General features: G+C 45.9%; 1 long non-coding RNA gene across 1 annotated transcript; it reads left to right on the top strand.

Annotated features, from left to right (window-relative positions):
* The first annotated feature begins 233 nt into the window (after window positions 1-233).
* On the top strand, window positions 234-11,700 carry LOC133222941 (uncharacterized). The gene is made up of 2 exons (XR_009728420.1): window positions 234-559; window positions 10,764-11,700. It is a non-coding gene; the product is annotated as an uncharacterized LOC133222941 (long non-coding RNA).
* The last annotated feature ends 938 nt before the right edge of the window (window positions 11,701-12,638 follow it).

The following is a 12,638-nucleotide window of genomic DNA, read 5'->3' as shown; positions in this document are numbered from 1 at the left end:
TGCGATTCCATTGACTAAACAAGATGTTGTACCCTTAAACAGACTTCGGTCCTCAATTTTCATGCCATGAGATTGGCATTGATGTTTCAAAGGTACAACAGTAGCAGAAAGCTTGACCCTTGCTGTTTGCTACCAAATGTATTTGCAGAGCATGACCATTTGATTACACCCATCAGTTAGTGAGGGAAGAGCACTTGGAAGATCAAAAGAGCCATGATTATTTCCATGATTTTCCCAAACCAAAGTTCCGATGCTGAAGCCATGTGTGTCAAATGTCAAGCACTCCCTCCAATGCTTTCTTTCTGAGCAGACCCTCCCCAAATGCCCCCATTGCTCTGCCTCCATCTGCGGTCTGAACATGGTTTTGTGAAGATGCACTCAACGCCCTGCAGGGACGGTGGAAGGTGCATGTGGACAGGGCAGCAAAGCAAGGTCTGATTTGGACTTCACAACCGTGTTAAGGAGCAGAACCTAACACCCACCTTAGGTGTCAGCACAGAGGGAGGATGTACTGGCAATGGGGCAGTGTGTGATCGCTGCTCTGGGATGGCAGCTTGAGGTGAGGAGGTGTGGGGACACCAGGAGCAACCAAAAATGAGAGGAAGAAGGGATGGCAAGAAAAAACATACTCTTGCCTGCTTGACACTAAGCCCCGTGCCTGGCTGGTGGTGTGCTAGGACATGAGTCCAAGCATGGGAAAGCAGATGGAATGGCAGATTTGGACCAAGTGGAACACCCCAGAGCCTCACATTTCTCACAGGGAGACAAGGATGACTTCTGTGGGAGGCTTTGCCAAAAATCCCCCCTTCTGAGCATCCACAGATGCCCTGCATGTCCGTACAGCCAAAGGGATGCAGCCAGATGAGAGCTGGGAATAAGCTAGCGAACAGCAAACCCGATGGGATTTTTCCACTGGTTTTAGTGGACTTTTGATCAGCCCTGAATGAAGCAGAACTTGGGTGTTTGACACCAAATCCTGTCCTGGTTCCAAAGACAAGGAGGAGGGTCAGGTATTAAAATGGGAAAAACAGGAGGCGAAGCTGCCTCTCGAGGGGGTTTCTCATCTGTAGAGCTTCTGCTGTTCAGACTAGCGGGTGCAGAGGAAAGGGGAGACAAAAGGGCCCAAATCGCTATGTGAGGGAAGACTTTGCAGTGCTGAGATGCAGAAAGCCTGCCCCTTGTGAGATGCTGTTTCTGATCTGCAGGCACACAAAGCCTTCATAATTGCCAGAGTCATTATTTGCTGTAGATGGCAGAGAGGCATGACAGGTACTGCAGGACACATAATAAGCTGGAACGAGCAGTGATGTTCATCCGATACCATCAAAGATCGGGCTCATCACAGGATCCCATTTAGAGTCCACAACAGCAGCCCTGGTATCACTAAGGAATACGTTTCATCTAAGTGCAGACCTCACTCATTGCAGTCCATGGCTGTGTATTTGCTATCTCCTCCTCTGCTCCCAGTTGCTGCAGCTACAATCTGCCCACTCCAGCTTAACCCAACAGTGTCTCTGACCCACTGTGTGTTAGAAAAGGGCCACCTGCATTTTATTCACTCCCTAAACCATCTCCAGTAATGAGGAGGCTGGTAACAGCCTTAAACAGCATATGTTAAAATTCATTTATCTGTCAGCCCAGCTTCCGAGGCTGCAGGTGCTGTGCTGCTCTTGTGCACTTAGAGGCTGTAAGCCGAGTTTCAGCTCTCAGACATGTTCTATTTACCATGATTCCCAGATGCAGCACCCCAGCATCCCTCCTCGCTTCCACAGCATGCCAGGGAAGGAGAGTATGTCTAGACAGAAGGCAAAGATGAAGCTAGGGATGATTTTTCCTTCAGCATCCCCCTTGATGCCTTTCAGCAGAGGAATGACAGCTAGGGATGTATGGCTAGGTTGCCAAGTCCAAGCAGACAGACACCTCACTCAGGTGCTTTTGTGGGCTTGGGAGACATAGGAGACATCAGCTGAAACAGCACGGTGTGGGAGGATGTGTTTAGTCAGAGCTTTGTGAAGCACATTCCTGAATGTTTATTACATTCACATTGGACTGCGCAATTTATGGCCACTAAGGCTGGATATGAGCAAGAACTGAGCCTGAGCAGCAGTTGACTTCGTTGGAGGTTGCGTCCAATGTCCTGAGCATTTGGCATTGCCATTTATTTATTAGCACTTGAATTTTGCACTGTGGTCTCTCTCTGAACTTCACCCTTTGTTAGTAACCAGAGCACTCATGTGAACAAAACAGGAGAACCATGGAATCACAGAATGGTTTGGGTTGGAAAGGAACTTAAGCTCATCCAGTTCCAACCGCCTGACATGGGGTTGGACACCTCCCACTAGACCATGTCACCCAAGGCTCTGTCCAACCTGGCCTTGAACACTGCCAGGGATGGAGCATTGACCACTTTGATGACAACTATTGCTGTAGGGCAAGCTGCAAACACAGAACAGGTCAGTTTAGACCAATAACTTCACTGGCTGACTAATGTTATTTAGAACTTCATTAGCTGACTAGTTACTCAGAAACTATAGCAGCCCAACCTAACAAACAGCCCTGGCAACCAAAGATTCAGTAGCAAAGGCCTGGTTTGGGTATACAGATATAGTATAAAGCCAAAATAGCACTTGTTTGATTACGTTTCTGGAACATAGTGACTTTTCTTCCACTTCTAAATAAGCAGAGAGTAACAAATTTGGATGACTGTAATTAGCCTCCCATCTTAGTTTTGTGGCTCTTCTGTTTAATGGCTCTTCTCCAGGAAAACCAGATCAACAAGGGCTCAACTGTGGCTTGAAAACTTGATTAACTTCTAAAGGAGGCACTAATATAGCCTGGATAACCACGGACAGATAGGGCAGAACTGGAAGGGAACCAAAGAACGCAGAGAAAACAGCCTTAAGGGACAGTTATTTGTATCAGGGAAGCTCTTTCCTTCAGCTTCAACGCAGAACTCAAACTCCTTACCCATGATTAATGCATTCACACTTCTAAAAACACGCGGCACTTTGAGTATGAAGTGAATTTTCAGAAGATATGCAACAATATCCATTAAATGCTTTGTATTACAAAGAAAGACTGGGTCTCTATCACACTTAGCACTTCTTCCAGTCCTCCGTTCAACTTTCCTGTGCTGTTAAAACTGGAACTTTTGAGTGCCCAGGCTGTATTTGAAGACATTAGCTTCTAAGCAAGCCAAGCTGGTAATGATTTATGTAAGTTTTCAGAAGTCTATGTAAGATTACATAGACCATTGGCATGGTCCACTCAGTGGATCAGATATTTCTACATCTTCCTGATAGCCTGTGCACCAACTACCAGCAACACTGGATGGTAGTGTGCTACGGCCTACGGGCAGAGCACTGGTGGCAACCAGTGGGCACTTCATCTTGTGGCTTATTAGCCTTACATGTACCCAGCCTAAATTAGCTGCCTAACTGCTCTAGGAGTAACAGAGGGAGAGCATGACATTTCTAGGAGGTAGTTCATCCCTCCTGGCTTACCTTAGGACAGCTCTTTAGACAACTAAACTCACCTTGCTTTTATCTAGCTTGAGTTAGACAGGGTGTGCTTGGGACTGCCACCAATACAACAGGAACTTTCAGGTAACTCAGAATGGCTTTAAGCTTGTCGTACCCTTCTTGGCATTGCCTGCTTTGCTGTCAAATTCACTGTCTGAAGCAAGCCTTCCAGACTAACTGGCTGTGCAGGTGAAATGAAGATTTGAAACCCACTGCATTAACTTGAGGCTAAAGAGATCTCTAAAGCATTGCTGTTTGTGCTCAAAGCCACATTACATCCCTTTCAAACATTGCCTAGCCCCTAGACTAGCAAGATCCCCCCTATTCTGCTGTCACTTGCAGAGAGGTTACCATACACTTATGCTGGTGCCACATCACCGTACAAGAAGGCACTTGAGCTTTTACTGTTACTTCAGATCAATCTGGTTTGCTTACAGATTTACATTTCCTTTGCAAATTTAGGGGGTTTTAGCAGATTTAACCTGTATCTTTCTTGAAGTAACACACAAAGATTTCTTTGCAATGCCCCCCAGTATGCTTCTTATCCTTGAATTACTGAAATAAACACTTCATCTTAGAGGACTCTGAATTCCTTGAGGTTAGGGGAACTGAGCGTTTATTCAGCTAACATATTATTATAGCAGTACCATCACTCCTGCAATTAGAAGTCGTCTTCAGTCTGTTAGATCAGCAGAACAACAATATTCTGCATGATTTCAGATTAAAGCCTGTGATGTGCTCTAATTGCCAGGAAATTAGTTTTCTTTATTAGAAATATTTCCTTAGGTCAGTGCTCAAGACTCACAGGATGCTTTGCATTGCCAAGACAAATGAGTGCGTTCAAATCTCTAAGCAGATTTAGCATCCTTCTTCCAAACAGCACTGTCCTGCTGCCTGACCCCTACCATGCCAGTAAATCCCATGTGTCTTTCAGAACTCATGTGTCACCCTGTGAAAGCTGGGAACAATCAGTTGCAAATATAGGCTCAGGGGCCTCATGAGTCAGCCATGTACTTATATAGCTCTTATCTCTTTTGGGGGGAGAGGAAGGTATAAACAAAGGATCCCTTCCATTTCTTTTGACTCACCCAGAGTCTGATATACAATACAGCAAGTTCCCTAGAGCATCCATTGAGAAAGACCTTCTCTGCCATCCTCGTGAAGAGCTGCCCATGAAGCTGGTGGGAGCCAGCCCTTAGCATTTTGAGTGCACATGGAGAACCGAGTAGGCATTAATACTTGGCAATGATCACAATCTGCCCATGGTTTCTGAGAGCCACAGATAAACACTGAGTCCTAATGGCTCAAGCTGTCTTAGCCCCCCTCCTTCTCACCCCAGCACCTCCTGAAAAGCTCCTATAGACAACCCACGTCCATGCCCAGGCACTCACCCTTTTGACTTCAAATCACTCCCAAGGCCTTCAGAAATCCTCAGCCCCACCACCTCAACCAGCATCTATAAATGAAGCTGTACCTACCATTCTAATAGATTCAGAGTCCTGCCTGGCAAGCGGAGAGGCTGGTTTAAAACATGAAGGTCAGTTGGTCAATAGCCATTTACACCAGGTTGGTCCTTTGAACAGCATTGGACCACACTGTCCAGATGTCAGCTTGGATGCTCCTGCCTCCACTGCCTCAATGGTTACTGAGGGGCTCTCCCCTGCCTCCCCCAGGTCCTCCTGCTGTGGAGGTGTTCACATTTGTCCTTAAAACCTCTACTTATTCTCTGTATACACATGAAAAAAGGCCAAAGCATAGCAAACCTCACCAGAAAGTGCAGATATGGGGAGAGCAGAAGCACTGGGAAATCCAATCTGAATTTAATTGTTTCAAGTCCCACAAAGGGAGCAATTTTCAATTTTTGTCAGTGTTGAAACGTTCATTTTGAACTTAAGGAGTATTTAATTCCCTTCAACACTTCATTCTGAGATGGCGTTTCTCATTTCGAAAGCATCCCAAGTTACAAGCAAAAGAGCCAGGCACCCTAAAAAGAAATGTTTCCCAAATAAAGTGTTACAGGTCAAGCCAAAATCATTTTTGTATTTTCCTGGAGAGCCTCATAATCTTTTGGGGGTTTGGTTCAAAACCCAAATTCTTCAGCCACTGCCTTGACAAAGCCTTTATTTTCCAAGCTCTACTTGCACAGGATGGTTCCACCACCAGGTCTGTGTTCAGTGCTATAAGCTGCTCTGGCTTTATCACATGTAAGGTGATTTTATCCTGGAAGAACACAAGAAGAACCATTATGGTTGGAAGGGCCCTCTATAGATCACCCAGTCCAACCCCCTGCCAAGGCAGGACCACCCAGAGCAGGTCGCACAGGAACGTGTCCAGGAGGGTTTGGGATGTATCAAGAGAGGGAGACTCCACACCCCCCCTGTGCAGCCTGTTCAGGGCTCTGACACCCTCAGTGTAAAGAAGTTCTTCCTCATGCTGAGGTGAGACTTGTTGTGTGTTAGTTTATGGCCACTGCTCCTCACCCTGTTGCTGAGCGCCACTGGGAAGACTCTGGCACCGTCCTCCTGGTACCCACCTTTGAGATACTGATCTGCATTGATGGGATCCCCTCTGAGTCTGCTCTTCTCTAACCAATTCTCATCACAACCACCACAGGAGACAGGGAGAGCCGAGGGAAGACTTCGGGCAGGATGCATGGTGAAGGAAATAACTCATTTTCACAAGCAGGGAGGCAAAAAGCTCAGGAGAACTAAGTCTGTGGCTGCTCTGTATTACCAGGACCAGAGAAGGGTCCACCAGAAGCCTGCTGGATCTTGTAATGGGGGCAAATACAGCTCTGCCACCACCTCGAGAGCTCCTTCTCCATCCACACAGCCCCATGTAATGCCCACGGCAGACTTTTCAGACTCAGTGATGTTTGTTTTGATGTGTTTTGGTTCTCATCTATCACATCCATGGGAGGGGGAAGTGGGACGGTAATTGCATTTCATTTGAACACTCAGAAGTTAAGCTTATCTCTCTGCCTGCACATGGGAGCGTGTGTCCCGGCTGAGCGAGCTGACACCAGATGGTTTCTAGGCAACTTCTGCAAGCCACGAACAAGAATATGAATTAGAATTAAAAACCAAAGCCCAAACGAGTCAAACAAAACACGGAGCAGCTACTCCACACAAAACCAGCTTTGACTGACGCGTAAGGTTCACGCGAGGTCCTCTGTGGGATTCATAGCGCTTACTGTTAAGGAGAGAAAAACCAGCACCCCTGTGCCAGCATCTATTGTGAGACACGGATAAGCAAGTTTATGTTGACAACACACATAGCTTGTGGGTGATAAGAAGCCTGTCAGGCCATGTTCGTGTGATGATGTTACTTGATTGCTGGAATTCCATGATGCAAGTGTTCCGGGAACACCAGCCTGAGTACATCTAGGGGCTGGAAATGGTGTCATTAACTCCAGTTCATTCCTCCTGTCCAAAAGATTTTGCTTTGCATTTATCAGTTCACTATACCTCTTTTTCACAAGTGATTGGCAAAGTCTGGGCAAAAAGTGGTGTCCTTGGGAGCTGCCTTTATCTGTTTCTCTTCTATGTACTACAGGAAAGAGGTTAGGTTATTCTGCAGTGGGTAGGAATTGACTGCTCTACTTTGTAAATCTCAGCCCAAGCTTCAAGATTAGGGTGAGGTGATCCCATTTCCCTCAGAATCTATTCTTCCACTATCTTGCCCAATTTATTGAACTACAAAGGTCTCAGACAGAACATGACATGATCCAGAGCTGCATCAAGAGTCCAATTCAGGCCTTGGTGCCACAGCTTTAAAGGTTTCACACCCCACATTGTCAACTTCTGAGGATAGCAAGGGTTACTGGATGCAGCGTTTCCAGCTTTCCCTTAAGTTGAGGAGGGGAAGGAATGCCTTGCAGGGATTTTAATTATAGGACCCCATTCTGCTCCTGCATTCACCAGCATGAATGAAAAGCAACTGCCAAAGCCTGAACTTGACTGGTATCAGGGAGTTTGCATTATCAATGGAGATGCTAGCGGGTATTTTAAAATCACTACTATTATTCCAAAGTATATGTTTGAGTTTCAAGATGGGATACCAAAATCAAAGGAAGTTATTAATAGCCAGGCATCCAAAGGGGCTTAATTTACAAACCACCTTTTTCTTTTTCTTCCTTAAAGGTTGAATGGCACCGTTTGTCTGAGAGTGAGACTCTTTCCTTCAAGATAGTAGGTTATCAGTAGTGACACTGAACACATTTTGTTGTTCATATGAAGTCAGAGCAAATCAGGTCATAGATAGAAAGCACAATCTCTAAGCCCAACTCAAGCTTTTCTCCTAGCTCTGAAAACTTATTGACCAGCAAAACTGCTGGGCTTTCTTCCAACTGTTAAATTATGTATGGACCCATAGCAATAGTGTGTTTTCTCTGCTGGAGAACCCAGAGCAGCATCCCTGATACTTCAAATCCCTCCATGTGTATCCATCTCCTGATCCTTCTGAGAGATGGCCACTGAGTGAGCACTCCCAGGCTGCTCCTGTCAAAGCTGGATGGAGTTTGTAAACCCATATTTAACCCCACAAGCACTTCCTTCCCATGCATTTGGCCTCAGTTTCAGGAGTTAGCCAGCCCTTAGCACTGGTGGGTCACCATGCACATACAGTTTTAATCCCTTCTGGGTTTCTTCACGGCTGCTTTCTTCAGAGTCCCAGTGATCCACTCAGATCTCATTTGGCAGGCTCAGCAAACCCTGAGTGAAGCTGAGGCAGACACTGAGGCTCACCTCCTTTTTCCTGCGGTCTTCCCATGTGTGTCCAAACTGACAGCTCTGCTCCCTTCAGTAAATATTGCCATCATTGGAAAGCTCACTGCCCAACTTGCCTGCAGACAGAAAGGGGCCTACATAATAAAGTAAGGAGGAAAAATTAGCAACAGGCCATGGTGTGACACCGATTATAGAAGTAACGATGATAGCAGAGGCAGCCAGGGTGTAATTTGGAGTGACGCAGCCTCTCTGCTGCCAGGCTTTGGCCCTTCCAGAGGAATAAACCCCTACAGCTCACAGCAACTCAGTGTTGGGACTGAATCATCTGTCTACTGCAGGGGCTCCTCCACCCCTCACTACCTTTCACCAGCTCCCCACCATCCAGAAGAAACGCCAAGGGCTATTTCTGGGGAGGTCTTGGAACACTCAGAGAGGTTGCATCAGAACAAGGAAAGGCAATTTCTCCTCTCAGGGATTTGAGCTACTGCCTCAGGAAGACTTACAAAGAGCTCTCAGAAACCCAGACCCACAAAACTAGATGTTTCTTGTTGTAGTTTTAACCTAGAATGAAGGACACCAATAGGGCTTGCAGTGCAGTATTATTATTGTTACTGTTATCACTACTACTACTAATAATGCAGAGTACCCAACATTGCTCACATACTAGAGAAGCTAAGTGCTGTCCTGCATTACCTTTGGGGATTTTAGTGTTTTCCAAGGCTTTTAGCTTAGCCACAAGGGAAAATACAGCAGCAGAGCTGATGGAGCTGCACCCTTTGCCCCTATGCACTGCCTGATGTACAACTGAAGCACTAGATCACCCAGCACGATGGTGGTCGCATGGTTATAGACATCCCCATTGTGCATCTTGGCTGCTCGCACCCCTGCCAGCACAAGGGGAAATCTGACATGATGTAACATTGGAAGATGCTCTTTGGGAAGTTCAAGTGGAAGATTTGTGTTTTGCAAAATTAAACTTCAAACCACACATGACTCAAACCATATCTGTACCCCAACAGTCTGATAGGGAAAGAGGGCTCCAAAAAGGACTTAGTTTACCTCTCTTGTGTAAGCAAACACATGGCTATGTAAGAACAAGTGTCCCAGGGATGGCTAGGTGTGTTTCAGAAACCTTTGGTGGCCTTAGGGATTTAAAAGACAATTCACCCACAAAAGTCCTTTTCCATTCCCTCCAGTAAGGTGATAGCCAGAGCTTTGTGATTTCTCTTCCATGAAGGAGCCATCTAACCCAAAGGCATGGTGGTGCCTCACAGTCTCACTATTCTAAGGATTTCACAGAAGAAGATGGCTGAAAGTTACTTATTAGGGCTTTATTTATTAGGATTCATCTTTGTGGTTCATCTCTTTTAGAGATCTGAGGCCATTGCAAGATACAGGAACATCTGTTTCCTGCACCCAAAGTTACAGACATTGGCAGCCTGCTCTAATTTTGAGTTTGTGGGCAGAAAAAGTACAATGTGTTATGCACACAAACATGCACACAGAGTACTCTGTTGGTGGCTTCAGCTAAAGCCTTAAATCGAAACACCAGAGATATCAGAGCCACAGTTCTGCAGGCTCACCTTGCAGTGTTCAAGAGGCTTGCACCCAATGATGGATCAATCAAAGCTAAATTCAAAGGCAGATATTTAAAGACTAAAATAATTCAAGAGAGTAAGGTCTGATTTTTTTGCATCTAATGTAATACTCTTGCATGAAGACCCTATATGAGCAATCTAGAAGTTTCCATCACTGGAAAGGAAAGGGAGAGCTATCTCCTCTCCATTCACTACCAAGGAAGCTCCCAATAATGGTCTTCTAATGGAGGACTCTCAGCTGAACGCTTGAGGCTACATGTTGGGAACAGAGGCAGTCATTAGTACACTTGCCTGCAGTATTCAGGCTTGAGTGTAGACCAACACTCAATTGCAGGCCTCACTGCTCCAGCGATGGTGCAGCGGGGATCCAGTTGCTGTGCAGATATAAAGCATCTCTCCCACTTCCTGATGCTCTGGTGGTTATCTGCAGAAGCTGCTCACCTGGAGGAGTGGAAATAAGACAGTGGTAGCCAGAAAGCACTGAAGCAAACCAACTTAAGCTAATAGAAAACAGTGGTCAGCATTTGCAAGCCATCAGATCATGTGGCGAGTCTCCGTCCAGCTCTCAGTGTATCAAGGTCTCTCTTGCAGACAACTTCACAGTCAGTGATGCTGAAATGAGAGGGTCATTCCCTTTAACAGCACCTTTCATGGGATGCTTTTCAGCCCTATGGATCTGCCCATACATGGTGTCGTGGAGGAGAAGACCACATGTTCCTCAAGGCACCCTGTGAACTGCAGAGACTGGTCTTGTGGACACCTCTCCTTCCAAACCCTCACTCCCACTGTGCTTTTTTCAAGCATATTTAAAGTTCCCTTTCATGTAATCGGTGATTTCCTTTCCCTCCCTCCTACACATTAGGTTAAAAGGGGCAGGAGGTCCTTTTCTGTATTGATTTGTTTTCCTGACCTTTCAGATACATGCAGAGAAGATCAGCAAAAAGGCACTGCAAAAGGAGCAGAACAAAAGCGCCGTGCTTGCTCTCATTTAAAGAAGAGAGGCAAACACGAGACTTAGCATCGAGCAGAAAATACACCATCCACTGAGGAATAGAAAGAGGCTGTCTGTAAGGAGAAGGGATGGTGAGGAATACCGCTTGGCACTGCAGCAGTGATGGAGCAGGCTCTGGGAATGGGCAGTCAGCCTTCAGAGAGCAGTCATCATCTCAGAGGGGTTTTCTTTTTAATGTCTCTTTTCATTTATTTTTGGGGGGAAGAAATGTAACTTAACTGGATAAATCCCATTGCCACATAAAGGGAAAGCAGATAAATTAATCCTTGATATTCACACCCTGCTACTAAGCCACCCCCCCAGCACAGTGCACTGTGTGTGGTACCATTATACATGCTGTAGATCTGGTTAGACGTAAAGCAGAAGCCCTGATCTCCAAAGCTCCCCTGACACTCTTTGGTGAGTGCACCATGGTGGTTTGACCAAATTCTAAGCTGGGTAGCAACATCCTTTTCCTTGCTTAATTCCTCCCGTGCATTCAGTAAGATCTGATACTCATCTTCCCTCCCATATCTTGTAGCCCTGCTTTGCTCTATTCCACACTACAAGCAGACATAGCACAGCAAGGAATGAAGCGATTGTTACAACGCCTTTACCAGCCTCACAGGGACATGGGGAGGATTAATTAATTGCTTTTATATCCTAAGATTAAAAATAGTATAATCATAATAAAACCGGCTTCCTTCATTATCAGAATCAGTTACTAAAATCCCCAGTAAAGACAATACGAGTTTCCTACTAAAAGCAGAATCAGGACTGTATCCTAATCTCACCCCTGCTGGGAGGCACAAAAAAACTAACCCAGACTAACTTTTACGGTCAGGAAATTATATCTCATTAAAGGCCCGTGTAACATCCTCTTTCATAATTACACTGAAACAAATTAAGACCGTTTTAGTTCTGCAGAGAAGAACTGAAGGAATCCATCCATTGATGCGGCACCATTAATCCAGCTTCAATTCACACATTTAGTTAATTCAGATTAAGCTTTTCCTCAACAACTCTGCACAAGCAAATCCTCACTCTGAAGCGACCATCACAGATACTGACCAGCAGCTTTCCTAAATGCAGGAACCTTGTGGATTTATGTAGTCGGACATGGGAGATGGTTTCTTCAAAGCCACAGAGCTCTGAGATTCAGACCTGAGCACCAGCGAAGTGAGGGAACTGCAGAGGAGATGCCCATAGCCCCTCACTCAATATGTGACCTGAGGCTGCTCCAAACCACACTCCAAAGGTGGTTTGTAACCCCTGAGGGCTGTCAAGCAGCCAAGAGCAGGCAGGATGTGGGTCCTCCAGTGCTGTTCCCTCTCAGGAGTTGCTCACCCCTGGTGCTCAGAGGTAGTAGAGATTGGTTTCTCTGTGCAAAACTTACTCCATCCTAAAGGCATCCCTCATGGAGCACTAGTGTTCACATGGTCAGAATGAGATTTAGGATTGAGAGTTCCATGTCCAGTTTTCGCACCATGAATACCTGCCAGGTCCTCAGGACCTCACTGCAGGCATAACTAATGCTTTAGAGAGTTATATACTCAGTCAAGTTTCAAACCCTCTGAAAGATAGCACTAAGTGATGGGATCACCATCCCTGGAAGTGTTCACACACCGTGGAGATGAGGCCCTCAGTGCCATGGGTTAGTGGTGGCCTTGGCAGTGCTGGGGAATGGGTGGACTGGATGAGATGAAAGGGCTTTCCTAACATGGTTGATTCTATGATTCTATGATAATCCATTCCACTATTACTCCACTACCAGGGAGGTCTGGTCTGCTGGAAGACACCA

This window comes from Neopsephotus bourkii, unplaced genomic scaffold, assembly GCF_033783945.1.
Source record: "Neopsephotus bourkii isolate Nb327-2 ecotype Australia unplaced genomic scaffold, CSIRO-AGI_Nbou_v1 NB_1629, whole genome shotgun sequence".
NCBI classification, from domain to species: Eukaryota; Metazoa; Chordata; class Aves; order Psittaciformes; family Psittacidae; genus Neopsephotus; species Neopsephotus bourkii.
Note: the sequence above shows the minus strand (reverse complement) of the source record. Positions and strands in the feature narration are given on the sequence as shown.